Source organism: Varanus komodoensis, unplaced genomic scaffold (assembly GCF_004798865.1).
Source record: "Varanus komodoensis strain SLA01 unplaced genomic scaffold, ASM479886v1 scaffold31, whole genome shotgun sequence".
NCBI classification, from domain to species: domain Eukaryota; kingdom Metazoa; phylum Chordata; class Lepidosauria; order Squamata; family Varanidae; genus Varanus; species Varanus komodoensis.
Window position 1 is genome coordinate 3,316,634 of NW_025335780.1, and position 17,192 is coordinate 3,333,825.

The 17,192-nt window shown below is 42.4% G+C and overlaps 1 protein-coding gene across 5 annotated transcripts in view; it reads right to left on the bottom strand.

Annotated features, from left to right (window-relative positions):
* Positions 1-17,192, bottom strand: part of PCDH9 (protocadherin 9) — an 802,518-nt gene that overhangs the window by 358,431 nt on the left and 426,895 nt on the right. The gene's annotated exons all lie outside the window — the stretch shown is intronic.

Below are 17,192 nucleotides of genomic sequence, written 5' to 3' on the forward strand. Positions count from 1 at the left end.
ACTACACTTGCCTTGCCCAAAGGCCAGGAAGCCATCACTCAGGAAACTGTCATCCTTAAACCAAACCAAACCAAACCATTTGCAAATGATGTGCCTTCACGTTAAAGGAACAACCATTTAACCACATTGTTGCCCCTATGTTTACAATCATGGATTGTTGGCATGTGTGGGAAAAAATATAGAACTTTCTGTAACAGAGGGAAATGTAGCTGTGCAAATATATCATTTTGAATCACCATGTTTTCTGATGTTATTGGTGCTATTAGAAAGAGCACTTGGAAAGGTGAACTCTTCGTTCCAGCACGATGCCCAAAGATAAAAGAAAAGGAGAATTGCTGATACATTCCAGGACAAGTTTTAAGGCTTTTGTTTTAATTGGCAGGTTCAAAAATCAAAACAAACAAAAAAAAAAAACCAAACCAAAACAAAAAAACAAAAAACAAAAAGCAGAGAAATAGAACGAAGTGAAATAAATCCTTACAGTTTTCTTACATGAAATCTGAGTGGCTTTATTGCAATAAAGTGCATATTCTCCATGTCGCCTTGAGATTGGTCAAACTATTCTTCATGGTCATCTCTACTTTTCCTCCATAGAACCTTCTAAATCCTCAGGTTTGGCTCAAGCATTTATTGGCCCAGTGAGTCTCTGAGATAAAGGAGTAGGTGCCTTCCTCAGTAATTAAAATCTTGCCCATTTCTTTTCAGTTAAGGAGAGTTCTACTAACTTGGTCCTAAACTGTAAAAATGAAGAACAGCACCAAGCCATTCCCCACTGCTGTGTACTGCAGATAATCCTTTGTATTGCATGGGGACTTCAGTGTGTTGCTTGCTACCTGACCACTTCTTTACTGAAGTCAAGAAATAAATATTAGACTAGCCTAATTTGGGCGAGATGTGGAGACCTGCCAGGGCATCTCTACTCCCTGAAGAGCGGTAGCTTGGAGTGCCCTTTGGCTACAGCAGAGATCTGCTTTCTCGTTCTACATGTCCCTGAGAAACTTGAAGAAAATCCACTTGCTGCTCACTTTTGAATGAAAGCTTTCCAACTCAGCAGCTGCACTTTGAAAACATTTGTTAAATCCAACCTTCGCGTTGCCCAAGGGACTCGACAGAAGTACTCCACGCACTCTGTGGATGGTAAAGCTGCATAGGTATTCTGGTGCATGCAGTTTCACAGAGGAGATCTTACATCATTCCCTGAAGACAAGTGGCTTTGTTGCCTTCCAGGAAATGATCCAGCACTTTGGCTTGCAGGACAGCCTCCTTGGCTCCATCTGCTGGAATGGTTTCAGCTTTAACTCCTCACTGTTCTCTCCCTGTTGCGACTTTAAGGAACAATGTTGCTGCCTTTAAACCTAAAATTTACTATCAGGGGTCTGGAACGACCATTCTAATGAGCCAATTTAGTTTTTGCACTTCTGGCAACATGCACTTCACCTCTGTGCCCGTTTATTCCAGCAACTGGACCGACCATCCTTTCCACAGCCCGTCTTGACAAGTGAGCACTTCCTTCCCCAGGATCTCATTTTTCCCCTGCCTGAAGTGCTTTTCCCTGTCTTCCTCCTTCTGAGGATCAGAGCAATGGCAGCTGAGGGCCCTTCCACCAGCCCTCCTCTCATGACGATAGGGCAGTTCAGCCAGTAATCACTCCCATGAACCCCCTGGTGCCCGTCCAGATCGATCCACTTTTTGCACAGGAAGGTTAATGCAGCATTTCCGTGTTATTCCGAGGCTACTAGGCACCGATATGAGGATATTTTGTTAGTTAAGGCTATGCGGTTGAGTAGCATTTCCAGCTGCAGCTAGCCAGTAATTTCCCACCTGGCCCAATTCACACACAGTCTGAATAAGCACTGCAGCAGCTTTGCCAAGTCAGCTTGTACACACCAGTAGAACATTTGTGCTGGCTTTTCTTTTGTTTTGGGTGAGGGGAAAATGGAAAATGTGCCATTTCTGCCAGATGTGTCAGTCCCTCTCCGAACAGAAAGCCTGTATCAATGCGATGCTCTCGTTACTGCACACATAATACCTGCAGCCTTCACTTTGCTCTCCACAATTAGTGGCACTCGGTGACGTTGGGACACAATAGATGGCTGGCAACTTTATTAGCTGGAGCTTTTTGGCCACCAACCGAGCAGAGTTAGTTTTAACACAGAGGAAGATTGTGGCTTGATGGCAAGCAATTTTTGGATCAATGTGTGGCCTTTGGAGCTGTGGAAGATGCCAAATCAATCCACATATTGACTGCAAACCAAGTGCTGTCCATACTATCAAATCCCATTCAATTATATGTGGGTTCCCAGCCCCATGGGGGATGGGGCAAGCAGGAACTTATCTGTAGTCACTGGAAGCTACCAGTCATCTCTGTGATCACAGAAGCAGCCACAGTCTCGGCAAGCTTTCCTGCAGCTGCAACCATTGAAAAATAACTGCTTCTTTTAAGAACGAGAGAAATTTGAACACATGTCTAAATTCAGAGGAGAGTGACCACTTGCACACACAAAGCTTCAACTGGAAAAATTGTAGAGTCATAGAACAGTAGAGTCGGAAGGGGCCATGAAGGCCATAGGCTCCAACCTCCTGCTGTTGTAGGATAGCAGTTCACACCATCCCACTCAGATGGCTATCCAGTTTCTTTCTGGATATCTCCAGTGTGGGAGAGCCCACCACCTCTCCAGGCAGCTGGTTCCACTTCTGTTTGCTGTGACAGTGAGGAAGCTTTTCTTGATGCCCAGCCTGAATCTGGGTTGTCGCAACGTGAATTGATCATTCCGCGTCCTGCACTCGGGCATCAAACAGCACCTCAAAGTCTGTTCACTGGACTAAGGGCGGGGGTTTTATTATTTCAATCACCCTAAAGTTGCTTGAGTGATCCTAGGCAGCAGGTGCAGCAGGGGAGCCTGTATGGTAACAAGACGTTTGAAGCGGTTAAATATTAAGCCTTTCTATGATGGGACAGAATCAGACTGCAGTCCCTGCTCCTTCCATTGCTTTGCTTCTCCATTTCAGGGCCGCCCAGCCAGTAATAAAGAAGTGTATCTGTCTGCAGTAAGTAAGCAGTGAGAAGTAAGTTTGTTTATCCTTTTCCTCCAGCACTTGCTGGCAAAGGATGCAAACAGGCTTGTTCAGACCCAGTGGGACAGAAACGCTGCTGCGCACATGAGGGTTTGCTGGTGGGGTTGGGGACCACCTAGGCTGTCATGGAGACCTCATTCCAGATTTTCCTGATGGGTGCATTAAACATCAACCCAGCAAGCAGTCAACAAAAATCTAATTGCTTTATGCAATTACTTTCCAATCATTTAATTAGTTCTTTATTTAGCAACCAATCTAAAAATTTCTGCTTTGGTTGTCCAACAAGAAAGAAAATCTGAAAATCAGGAACGAGAATAGAAGGAAGGACCCTTTATCTTCTCTCTGCACATTCATAAATTTGTGGTATGAACTAGTTTTTCAGCTGGATTTAAAAGTGAGTTACCTAGGACAGCATCAAAGCCAAGCTCGGAAGCTCATTGTACTTCAGAGGTAGTGCAATTTCTAAAGAATCAGAACACAGGCACAGACCAGTGGTGAAAGAGGGCTGTGGCTACAGAGAAAGTCAAGCTTTTCAGTCCAACATTCCTGAGAATCTCGCACGAAAATGTGAGACATTAAACCTCATTCCTACTCAAAGAACACTCTCTATCAACAATGGCAAGTGCGTGAGAGCAGGAAGAGTTGGCTGGTAGCTTCCCTTCATACACATACCTAGAACTGTGCTGCCTGATCAAACAAGGGAGTCTGGCTCACTGGTTAATTGCATGCCACTCAGGAAAGTCTCTAATCAATGAGTGACCATCCTGTCTAGGGATGTGTTGAAGCTCCTCAGAATCTGTACCTCTAACGTTCATGGATTTCCTCTCATGCGTAGCCCTGAGCTGAGCCAAGAAGTCTGTGCATGCTTGTGGAACTAAGATTGCACAAAGGGCAACCTTTTTCTGAGTCACACGCAGCAACCCAAAGAAAGGCAGAGAGAGACACTGTGCAGCATCCATGCAGCACTGCATTCTGGGCGATTGCCAAATGAATAATACATGCTCACTAGGAACTTAGGTGCTTAGCCACACCAAAGCAGGGCAGAGCCTGGAGAGTAGGATCAATTCCCACCCCTAAAAGAATTCCTCAGGCATCCCTAGTTATGACATGCATTTTTTTTTTTTTGTTACAGTCCTGAGTAAAAGAACACATGTTAAAAAGGAAGACAAGCTTTAAAATACTAATTAATTACTAATTTTCTGGGTAAAAAGAAAATAGATTGCTTCTACCAACATCAGTTTTCATAAGGGGAATCTCCCCAGCTTGGCTTATTTATTGTATCAACACACTTTGCCCCCAAATAAGAACTGTCTTTCTTCCATCCCCTTCTTCGTATGCTTTTGCTTATTCTGCAGGAACAGCCTTTGCAATTTTCTGTTCCCGTTCCTCCTTTTCACCTCAACTCCTAATTGGCTTTGCTCATTTCAGGCTAATTAGTGCTGACTGTCTTTCCACACAGCCACCATAACTCTCCTACAGTCAAAGAAAGTCAGTCACACATCTTGTACAGATAAACCTGGGTCGACCACCAAGTCTAATTTCGTAGGGTTCTCAAGTGACCCAGAAAGAGAAATACCAAAAGCCAACAGTTTCCTCATGCTCTTCTGGATTTAAGAACAGTTTCATTTGTATAAATCAGTACATGAAGCTTCTCGCTGTATGAAAATAAACCGTGTCACCTCTTATAAAGACCAGGGCAAGCTACTGTTCAAGATGTACCCATGTAAGGTATAAACATTTTGAGTATAAGCCTAAAAATAATGCCCATGAAGTCTTCTTACACATGCACTTCTTATTCGCTATCCTTAGGAAAAAGTACACAAACCTACTTTCAAGTAAGCCCACTTAAACAAAGGGGGATTTGTTTCTGAATACGTAACCTGCTTCAACAGGGCTGCAAATAATTGATCACGGATCTTTCTTTGCCTTCTCTCAGCAAACAAATCTCAACAACAGCCCAAGATATTTGCTGTGTGAGGTCAGGAAGCAAATAATGCCGCCTCTCCACCCCGCATGTATAGTTAAGATACATAGTACATGACGAGGATCAAGCACTTGAGGTAGAACATACAACCAATCTGTTTTCCATTCCTTAGCAACAAAAACCCAATAATAATAATAATAATAATAATAATAATAATAATAATAATAATAATGTAACTGTCTAACCATTTGTTTTCCTTTCATGACAGCCAAAATCTGTTGTTCCATGGGGCTACCTCTAAGCTTGACCTGTTTAGATCTTCTCTCTTAAAATAAAGAGTAAAACCACACTACACAAATCTTACTGCCCTCTTTCCTAGTCTCTCTTCCCTCCCACACAAGGTTTGCTGCAACTGTGCAGGTTCCTTTCTCAACCCACAGAAGCTGGTAATTGAGTAACAACTTGAAGGGCCAATGAAGGCTGGTCAGCACACGGCAAGCAAAATGCCGTGGGTCGGAGTTTTTGCTCAGTGACAGATGGTTGTCAAGCAAGAGGGAACTCATGGCTGGTGGTGTTTTGAAAAACAACACATTCGTGGAATGCAGGTATTAACAGACGCCACGGCTTTCAAGGCCACCTGTGGACATCTGACCTACTTTAACCACGTCCACCTATGGAGAAGCAAGCATTTCCTTCCCTCAGCAGGTAGTAATCTTTCAGGAAGGCCTGCTGAGAACGGCAGGCCTCCTGTTTGCTGACTTCCCAAATTGTAGCTTGGTACATACAGGCAATGCAGGCACACACATAGCGCCTTTGCTCTTTCTTCATGCCTTTTCCTCCACGTTGTCTCCTCTCAGCCCACTAAGAGAAGGCTGCTTTCTATGTAAGGGAAATAATCAGGAGAAATAACCAGCCTCTGCCTTGGAAAAACCGGCCATTGCTCACACCTCTCCTTGAAATAAATTGAAGCCTTGCTCTCCTGCACTCAAATTGCCCAGCATGGTGTTGTAGCAGGGAGCCCGAGAGCCTGGCATTTTCAGCCATTGGCTTTTTGATTCATATTAGCTGACAGTTCTGCCATCGGGCAGCTTTGCAATGGTAACCTCTCTCAGTCACGCACAGTTCACGGCATTCTGTGTGCTGGCGAGGCTTAGTTTTTAGAGGCTGAACCTCCAAGCTACACCTGCGCAAAATGGCTAAAATGGCCAGATGCAACACAGCACGCTGCTCCCAAACCCCGGCTGGCTGCACAGCATGAAACCTTTTCCAGGCACAGGACTTTCCCAAACCTGACCTGCCTTTCCTCTTTTTCATTCCCATTTATATAGGCGTTCTCTTTGGGAGCTACAATGACCTGTGGAAAAGGAAGGCACAGAGTTCCTGAACTGAACCTTAAGCGTTTTTACAGAACCAGAAATGGTCTGCTTGATAGCAAGGGTGACAAAATCGCAAAAATACTTCTTCAGTACATATATATTCTTTTTAAAAAATTACTGCAGATATGAAAATGTATCCCACATTTTTACACTTCTTATTCCATTCAATGGAAAACAAGTTGCTTTGGAAAGAAATGCAAAGGAGGAGGAGATGTCAGAGAGGGTTGGCTTTCTGCAGTCCCTCTCTGGCTTCCCCTCAAGTGGCTGGTATGAGATCCACCACTGGAGGACAAGACAGGCCAAGTTACAGAGATGGTGCATTCTGTTACATTATCTGTATTTTGCTAGTGGAAAAGCCAAAACAATGAAGGTAGGGGAATGCTGATAACTGAATTCTCTTCAGCAGCCACCTATGCCCAGTCTACCAAAGATCTAATTAGTCCATCATCCATCACATATAGGCAAGGTCACACCTGAATCCAATCACACCTTCTGAATGTGAAGAAACAACAGCCTCCTCCTCTCAGGTTTCCATCTATTCCAGATGCTTCCATGAGCAAAAACTGTGCTGAACATTGCAGTCCACACAAACTGGGAAACCCAAGAAAACCCACAGCCTTCCTTGATTGGGTGCCATTTTCTCCACATGGCCGTCCTCCCCAAACCTTCTAGACCCAAGCTGAAAAGTATGGACTTGGCCATGTTTTCATCTCCATTTGTAGAAGGTGCTCACTTTACTTGGATCTCTGTCAAAGGAGACTGTTTGTAAAGGTGCAACCCTACACATGTTTACACACAAAAAAAAGGGGGGCACAGCTGGTCGGGGCCCCACCTTGAAAATATGATATATTTGATTTGGAATTCAGCTTCTTATTTCTGACCTCTTTATTTGCATCCTTAATAAAATAGGAGTCTTAGATTAATTAAGTGCCTACTCTATTAATTTAACCCACAAGCCAAGTGCTTTGGCTAATGCCAACAGAAATTGTTACGTGTTACAAAGTGTGTGAACCATCAAAACTCAAGCCCACATAACTTCTCCTGATTCCATCTTGGAGCTCATTCCAACTTGAGTTTATATCAGATGGCAAGCTTGTTCTTGTTTAATTTAACACAAAAATCCATGCCTATGTTCATGTGTATTTTTTTCAAACTATGCATCAATTATGTGCTTTTCTGAAATGTATGCATTCTTCTCCTATTGGTAATAATGTATTTCTGCACATTTTTCAAAGTACAGGTTTTTATGAGCATTTCTCAAATGCACGCATGCCCTTGAAGACAGTTCTGCTTTGCTCTATAAATCACATTGCAGGCTTGGAAATGCATGGTCCTTGACCTTAGATTGCCTCTGAATCCTAACTGATTAGGACAAAATGGATAAACGACTTTCTCATGCATCCCTACTTTGTAAATGTAGCTAGCTAGCTAGCAGGTATGTTTCCCCCCATCCCATACTGAGAAGGGGGGCCACATTCAGAGCAGGGGGCTAGCAAGGGGCTTGGAGGTCCCACTATTCAAAATCCATGGTTCCAACATTTTGATGAAGGGAAAAAGACATAGTTGATAGTCATGTCCTGAAAGCAGGAGTGAGCAACCTGGGGGCTTCCAGACATTTGGTCTTCAGCTGCTATCCATGCTACCTTGCATAGTACAGCTCAGCCACCATGGAGTTATGGCCCAAACATCTGGATACTCAACGCTGCCTTAAAATAGGAATGGATTTGACCCTGGGTCATTAGAAAGGAGAGCTGACTGGTGTCTGGCTTCCTCCCCCGAAGGCAGTCCATGTTTCAATTTCCCATGGGCTCCAAAAAAGCTATTAAAACAAGAATGACGGTGCTGCTGGCCAGGTAGCATCATCATAAAGGGCAGCTCTCGGCCTTTGTTGTATCTCACAGAAATGGCATGAATGAGCCACCTGCCAGGGCTCTAAACCAAGGACAGGGACACAAAAGTATAAGCTCCAATCTAGATGTCATGGAGTGAATCATACTGAAGAGGATAAACAAACTCTGACTAATTCCTCAGTCTAGCCAGATTTACTTGGAAGTACATCCCATTTATCCCAAAGGAGCATCCAAATAAGGGTTTTAGAATTGCAGGCTATCAAATTGTTCAGGATTTGCTCACTGTACAAAGAGAAAGTGATTACAAGAAAACTGAAAGTGTGATTAAAGGCTGCACTAAATCCTTTGATACTGGACAACTCAGGTGAGGCTACAGGCCAGAAAGAAGGGAATTTTATAGCTGTTTAGCTCAAATACTCTTTGGGACCGATTAGTACAATTATACACAGTTACATTTGCACTGTAACAAATTTCCATCTAAAAGCAGAATGAAGTTTACAATAGCTCCAGGCACTGGGCAGATTAGCACTTTGTTGCATATTAATGAATTACTCCTTGTGACCAATTGTTATGCAAATTGCACTTGTGTCAGAATTTATAATAATATTTAGCTGAAGATAAAATACATGAACATTTAAAATTAAAAACAAAAGACTCCCACAACAGAGCAAATTAATCAACTGAGCCAAGTGCAGCATCTACTGTCACCGAACTAGCGATTTCCATTCGGATTTGGCATAGTGAGGTTCCAGTATTTATACTCTTAATAACAAAAGAAAACAGAAAGGACTATATTTCAAAAGGTTATGGGCTCCCACGACGTTCATTATTATACATCCCATCTCCCCCTTTTATTTTAAATTTGGTAAAAATGCATATGTGTACTTAATTAGGGGAGGAATCAGTTTCTCACCAAGACCTACTAACTTTTTCAGGGTTGGAGGAGAAAGCTTTTCATTCTTTTTCTTACTGTGATTTACCTGGTTCACAATTTCCGGGATAAAACATGGTCCTGAATATACTCTCTGGTCTTAGATAATGTACATTTCTGAGCTCATTAAAGCAATTTATACAGCAATAAAACTTGTTCATAACTGTACTTTGGAAAAATGTATATTTGAAACCGTAGCACAAAATGTCGATCAGCTGAGAAAAGCATGTACATTGAAACACAAAACAAGACACAAATTTGCATAGGTTTGAACATAACCCTTCCTTCTCCCACTAGAGGTGGAAACTGGAGAACTTCAACACGCTTGGGCTTCACAGACTTTCACATCCCTACTAAGTTGGCTTGAAACTCAACATTAAGAAAACTAAGATCATGGCATCCGGTCCTCTCACTTCCTGGCAAATAGATGGGGAAGAAATGGAGGTAGTGACAGATTTTATTTTCCTGGGCTCCGAGATCACCGCAGACAGGGACTGCAGCCGAGAAATTAAAAGACACTTGTTCCTGGGAAGGAAAGCTATGACAAATCTAGACAGCATACTAAAAAGCAGAGACATCACCCTGCCAACAAAAGTGCATATAGTCAAGGCTATGGTTTTCCCAGTTGCAATGTATGGCTGTGAAAATTGGACCATAAGGAAGGCTGAGCGCCAAAGGATTGAGGCCTTTGAATTGTGGTGCTGGAGGAGACTCCTGCGAGTCCCTTGGACCACAAGGTGATCAAACAGGTCAGTCCTAGAGGAGATCAACCCTGACTGCTCTTTAGAAGGTCAGACACTAAAGATGAAACTCAAATACTTTGACCACCTAATGAGAAGGAAGGACTCACCGGAGAAGGGCCTAATGCTGGGAACAATTGATGGCAAAAGGAGAAGGGGACAGCAGAGAATGAGGTGGCTAGATGGAGTCACTGGGGCAGTGGGTGTGGACTTGGGTGGGCTCCGGGAGATGGTGGAGGACAGGAAGGCCTGGAGGAATGTTGTCCATGGGGTCGCGATGGATCAGACACGACTAAACACATTGCACCAAAATAGAAGGAAAAGATGACCCAGACATCAAGATGACCCTTCCCTGCTCCATGGACAAAGCAGGGACTTCTAGGCTTTTGTACAGTCTCCTGTGTCATGTAACATCTCTGTCTGAGGCACCACTGCCATTCACCTTCAGTGCACCAGAGTTTTGAGCCTCTGAAATTTGCTATTTCACAGGATTTCTTCAGTGGTCTCACCTGCTGCCAAGAGTGATCTTCAGGCTGAGGGTCTGGGGAAGGATGGGAGCCAGACATTCAAAGGTGGCAACTTGGATGTACCTCAGGTGTAAAATGACTGGCTACATTGTCCCGTGCCCTAAACATCAAGAACATCCTCAATGTGGAGTTGCTGCAATGTGGTGATGCCAGTGTGTTCCCCTGGTTTGACGTAATCATTTGGTTTGGAATATCAGTTTGTCTAGCCTGCAGCAGATGCAGTGGAAATCCAGCATGCCATTTCCTCAAACTTTTTGACATCTTGGGCAATACGGGTCTGCATACACATAGTGCACTTTTCACTTACGCCATTCTCCCATCCCGAGGTCTGGGAAATCTTCCTTCCTAAATGCCTAGTTCCCTGGAGTGTGTCCCATTGATTTCAAGAGGTCCTCTTCCTAAGTGTCACACATTCCATTGCACAGTAAATGGCTTCTTAGACAGAGCTAAACAAACACATCCAAAAGAAGATATTTAAAGTATCATGCAACTTTGGGATAAGTTAAGCCCACCAAAGTCTGGAGCCTTCAGGCGAAGCAACTGTGCAAGTCCTGACCTTTCTAGCGAAGTACTGCTAGATCCCCTAGCTGAGCTAGGCTTCCTATATATAGTCTTACTATATTTAGTTCTATCCCTACTATCAGTATTTCCAAGCAATCCTTTTCAGTCCCTCTTATCCATTCCCCATGCTTTTTTTTTTTTTTCATATTTTCAGAATCCCATTTGCAGACCCCCAGAATCTTTAATATGGTCAAAATTATGATGATGGTCATGATTTCTTAGTCACCTTTTCCTTAAGTGCCTTATAACAAATGCATTAAGCATACAAAATATGAAATGACCAAAGCAGTTTCCATTAAAAATGTGCTATTAAATGTAGTAAATCAACAAAAACACGAGTGTAGACCATGACCTGATATTAACAAGATGGTGGTCTGGACACCAGGCACACCTTACTGGGGAAGGTGTGGAGAGAAAGCATCCTTTCTCCTGCTGCTTTCTCCAATCTGTAGCCAAAGAAGATGCTCTCAGGAGAGTCCCAGATGTGAATGGAAGTCTATGGGTAGGCTCATAGTGGGAGAAGTGCTCCATCACGTTTTGTGGTCCAGAGCCCTATAACTCAAGATCAACACCTTGCAGTGGGCTTGAAAAAGTATATGCCTCCAGAGTGGGCCAGAATGTATGTTCAGATTTCTGTTCCTTATTATCAGACCGGCTTCCACATACTACTAATCTTGTACTTCAGTGCACTACAATTTATTATGGAAGGCACTTTGCAACAGTACCGCCAGTGTTGCAAGGCAATCTCTCTCTCTCTCTCTCTCTCTCATATACGCACATACACACACAATTTTCAAAAGTTAGCACTACTAATTACTGGCACAACTAAGCTCCTAGTTGCTGGACCAGTTCCAAATTGACAGGACTACATGTTTGAGTAATAGTGACAGTGGAAAACGGTCTTTTTTTGGTGCTGGTCTCCCAACTATGGAACACTCCCTCCACTAAGACTAACAGTATTATCCTTGTCTCATTTTGATGACCAGGGATAACTAAAATAGCTAGAAGCATTCAAGGAGGGAAGCTCACATAACCATGCAAAATGCACTTGGTCTGTGCTGTCCCTCACACTTGGTACGGATGTCCTTTACTATAATTTTCAAATGGGCCATTCTAGTTTCTAATAGCCAGGACATTAAAAAGCCAAAAGGTAATGTTGGAAACCCATCTTTCAGCACAGTATCAAACTGGTGGATATAGCATTGATATAACTAACTCTTCAATTAATATCTCTCAGCCAGTTTTGTGGTACAGAATGGAAACTGGAAATTAACAGTATTTTCCAGTTTTCTCACACTTCACATCTACAACAACCTCTTTCTTGTAGTTTGTTGAGCCAACTGTCCCCATCCTGTAACTGTACATTTGGTTTCTTTTTCCTAGGTGCAGACTTAAAATTTGTCCCTATTAAATTTCATTCTGTTGTTCTTCCCAGGCCTTCAAGATAACTTTTAATGTTGTTTCTGTCTACCAAGCTATTAGCTACCACATCTACTCATGTGCAGTCTGCAACTGTGATAAATATTCCCTGCATTTCTTCAGCAAATCATTAATAGAAAAAGTTTAAGAAAAGGCCTGAGCCTAGCACTAAATAAACTCCGTGGTATTCCAACTCATCATCTTTTCCCAGTCTGAGAAGGCAGCATTAAGTCTTTGTGTCTGATTCTATAGCAAACTATGGATCCACCTAATAATTGTTCTTTCTATTCCACGTTTAGCTAGTTGACAATCAATATATCATGACACACTCGGTCAAATGCTTCACTGAAATCAAGATATATTATGTCTACAACATTCCCATAGCCCATTAACCTGGTCAAAAACTGAGATCGGATTAGTCTGGAGGGCTGTTCTTGACAAATCCATGTTGGCTTTCAGTAATTAGTGCATTGTCCTCAAGATGCTTAGAGGCTGAATTCTTCATTATCTGCTCAGAATTTTCCCAGAGAATGTTGTCAAGCATACCAGACGGCAGTTCCTAGGGCTCTCCTTTTTTTCTCTTTGTGAAAATAGGGGCAACATTTCAGAGACTTTTCCTACTAATGCAGCCTCAATAATAAAAATGGAGTACCAAAGTCCGTATTGCACACAGTTTAATATGCTTTGATCTTTCCAATTAGGAAAGAACCACATTTTCTTTGTGGCAACTCTGATCCTCTTCTTCAACCTTTGTGGTTTCACAGTTATGTGTGATGTATCCTTCTGGGTTAATGAGACTTGCCAGAATATGCTGTGCACTTTGTCCCTTAATTTGGTTTAGTGGTCTGATTCAGTATGTTCCTTTAAACATGTCAGCAAACCAAGGGAGTACAGCCTTTTTTCTGTTCTACTTGAAAGGAACCTAAGGAAGAACTGTATCATTTTCCAAGATGGTCCTTCTAGACTGTCCTGAATTACTGGTGATTCACAAGAAAAGTATAGCCTTCTAAATACATATGAAGGCTTATATTTTCCATTTCCTAGGGACTGCTTGAACAGGGTTGTATTCAAGCAGTTGATGAGACACGGCTGCATTTCAGCATTTCATCAGACAGGTACTTACTCTGACTTTGCAGTCCATTTATCTTTAGCTGGTGAATTGCTGGCCATAACTAATGTATGCCTGGTCCAAATAACCACAGTTCAGGATGGTCTTTGATGTCTGTGACACTCTCGTTTTCATTAATTATGTTGTTGGGAAAATTTGGATAAATCCTGTCTGAAAAGCATTACTTCTGTGTGTTTTTGCATTGTGGAATCAAATCTTGTCTTCCTTCTCAAAACCAAGCTGTCACTGTTTAAAATGGCCTTCATCCCCCGCTCCTTTCTCTCACCTTTAGCTGTAAGCTACAGCAGACAGGCCATTTTAGCCCAAATATACATTGTAGATAGTCATTGTTGGAATTCAGTTTACAATCATCTTTTGATAGCCCAGAGGGCTTCATGTGCCCTGATCATACAGAATGTTTAGAGTCGAGATAAGGGTCTGAGCTTATCATGAATAGTTTCTAGTGGCTTGAATTTGCATGTCTGAGCAGACCTGGAGATGGGTTCAAGTTCTCAACTAAAGTTCTCAATACAGGCAATTAGAAATATTTTAATCTCATTGTTACAGTGTGATTGACTGACATTTCTTTATCTGTTCTGTATGTGATGACCTCAGAATCTTATTGTAATCTCTGCTTTTTGTCATCAATTGCCCTGTACCTGTGTACCTATAAATGCCCTGCAACGGTATTGAAGCTTTGCAGCAGTTCATCTCTGCCTGCCCAGTAATGTAGCATGCATTATCGTGAGTACCGCGGGAATACAATTGGGGTAAATATAATAAAGCCTCGATGGTCTGGACACTTGGTTTTTCCCACGAACCCGAGTTTTATTCCCTCTTCTCAAATTGAGATTCCGGGATTCTGACAATGTGCACCGCACCTCCAGCAACAGATCTATCAGGCTCAGTCCCATCCACAGTCTTGTTTGGCTATCACAAAACTCATCCCATCTCAGTTTCATAAGTATTCCCCCCCCCCAACATCTGAATGCATACAGATTTTGTACACGTTTCAATGTATGCATATTTCTCAATACAAGCACTCTCTGACTAAAGTCAGTTTGTCTTCATTTTAAAAAATGCATTCCTTTCTGCATTTTCCAATTCCGTACATGTTGGCAGATTTTTGTTTTCCAGAATGCATTAGCATTTCAAGGCAGTCATGAAGCACAGAATCAGTTCGAAATCTCTTGGTATGATTCTGATCTTTGGATATCATTAAGGTGAATTATGCAGCTTTACAGATGGGGTCAACTTCTAGTGCAAAGTAAAGCCAGGACTAAATTCACTTTTACTAAACAAATAGATATAATTAATTATAGTGTCAGCCTTTCTGGAGCACAATACATTGCCAGCAGAGTACAAATGGATTATTTCTCTTCTTTTGAACCTTTATGGAAACTGTTTGAAATGCTCAACATTCATTTCAGTGTGCGATGGCCCATAGGAGGAATTAAAGGGGCATGGGCGAGCCCCCTGAAGGTTGGTGGTAGAACAAGAAAAGGAAAAAGGTTCACCATTATATGCCTCAGAATTCTCCTTTTTCAAACAAACAATGACACCTGTGGAGCTAATAATTAAAACCTGGCAGGCATAATCTACCTGATGAGGTCTATACTTTTTCTGAATTTCAGAGTGATCTGAGACACACTTCCACAGACTCAGCCAATTTAAAAGAGCTGAAAATTGATAGATTTATGCTTTACTGCTTACATTTACTTTTTACCCAAGGTGTGACACAATATATTCCTTCAAATTTGGGAGGAAATTGATTGTCCACTTCATTCGGGAGGGTTGAGGTGCCGTGCCTTGCATTGGTTTGGTGGACTTCAGAGCAGCGGTTTGCATGGCTTTTCTGCCCCATGGAAAGCCTATGGCAACAACTTCTGGCAAAGTTACATCAAGCATACTCAGCTTTACTCTGAAGGTGGAAGGCTGCTATCAGTACTCCAGTGTTTTCAGTCCCCCTGTTTCCGTCAGCAATCTGACAGAGGGAGAGATGGTAGAAAACTGTCAACTGAGATAATTTTGAGAGTTGAGGGAGTCATTCCACCTGACAGATAGTTGATGAAAAGAAGGAGGACAGATTTTAAGAAAGCTGGTATCTTGTGTAGGCTTATTCAGAAATATGCCAAATTTTGAACATGCTTGTAGCTATCTATGGCTTTGTACACATCTACTCAGTTCATGGGGTTTTTTTCTATTTGGTTAGATTTCCTTTTTCTGAACCAGAGAAATTAAATGATCAAATGGCTTACAGCAAGAATTAAGGCTATGCCACACTGGCTCAAGTTCCACAAAGCCGGACAATTGGAAAGGATTAGCAAAGTCAATAAAGTTTAAGTGCTTTATAAAGCAAAGCAGGACTAGCACCACATGAAACCTTTGTGCTGCTCCAAGGTGTCCACATCTGGATTTGGGCCTGAAAGTTCCAGGAAAAATGTGGAGGCACCAAGGGCACGCGTCTGATTTTGCTGATCAGCACATAATTTGTAACACTGTACACTATCACTGATCCTGCGTCGCCTTTGCTCTTGTCTGCTTTGTTGTTCAAACCCTTTACTGCTGCTTTCTGATGTTTTTATTGCATTTTGGTTGTCTGTTTTATGAATTGTTGCAAACCTCCCAGAGAACTTCGGCTGTGCAGTGGTGTATACGTACATGAATGCATGAATACTGGGCATATTAGTTAGGGGGTCAGCCCAAGTCTCCTGTTTGCTTCACAATCTGCAGAGCTTCAGCCAACATAAGACCAACAGCTTTTTGATCACTGAATTATAAATCAGTCATTTAAAAAGGCATCACAAGCAACACAAACACCATGAAACTATAAAGCGTGCCTCCGTCAATCTATTATTTTTCCTTTCTCTCTGCCTGACCATTTAATGGAAGATTTCAGGGGACTGAACCCGGGAACATTTTCTTTTGTGCCATTAACTACCAAACTGGGAACCATAAAATGGGGTAGGGGGGAATCCACAATAGCTGAATCAAGCAACATTCCCCATTTACTATACTCCTTTAATACCAAGCAGCAGGAGGCAATTTTATTTTAAGCATCTCTTGTTATGGGACTGGCACCTCATCTGCTCCATGTATTTAAAGTTTGATTGTCACAATGGTTTGTTCGTGTGCGATAATGTTGGAGATTAATTTGATGCACTGGGTATTTCTTTATGCCAGCTGGGCAAGGATGGACAAAGACGAATTTTTAGATGCTACCAGGAGAATTGTGGCACCTCATTTTTCTCTTGTGCTGACTCAAGGAAAGGGCCCACGCCGATGTGAATGCCGTTTCTATCTGAGCAGAAATATCAGATAGAATATCAGATGGAAATATCAGAGTTTCTATCGGGCAAGTTGCTCAGTGGTTCAAGCAGCTTGCCTGGTATGGCATCCAGTTGTCTCTGACTGACAGGGAGCCAGAAATGTCTTCAAAAAGCCTATGTCCATTGGCCTGACAATGTTGGCTACAGAGCCACAACATCTCGTAATTCACAAATCACGAATTGTCTCCATGTTTAAATTGACAGACTCCTGCAAGCAGTTCTCCTTGCAACATCTATCCATTCCTAGCATCTGAAGAGCTGAATTGGGCTGTAGTGAATATTCTCTAAATCCTGATACATGTCCCGAGAGAGAGAGAGAGAGAGAGAGAGAGAGAGAGAGAGAGAGAGAGAG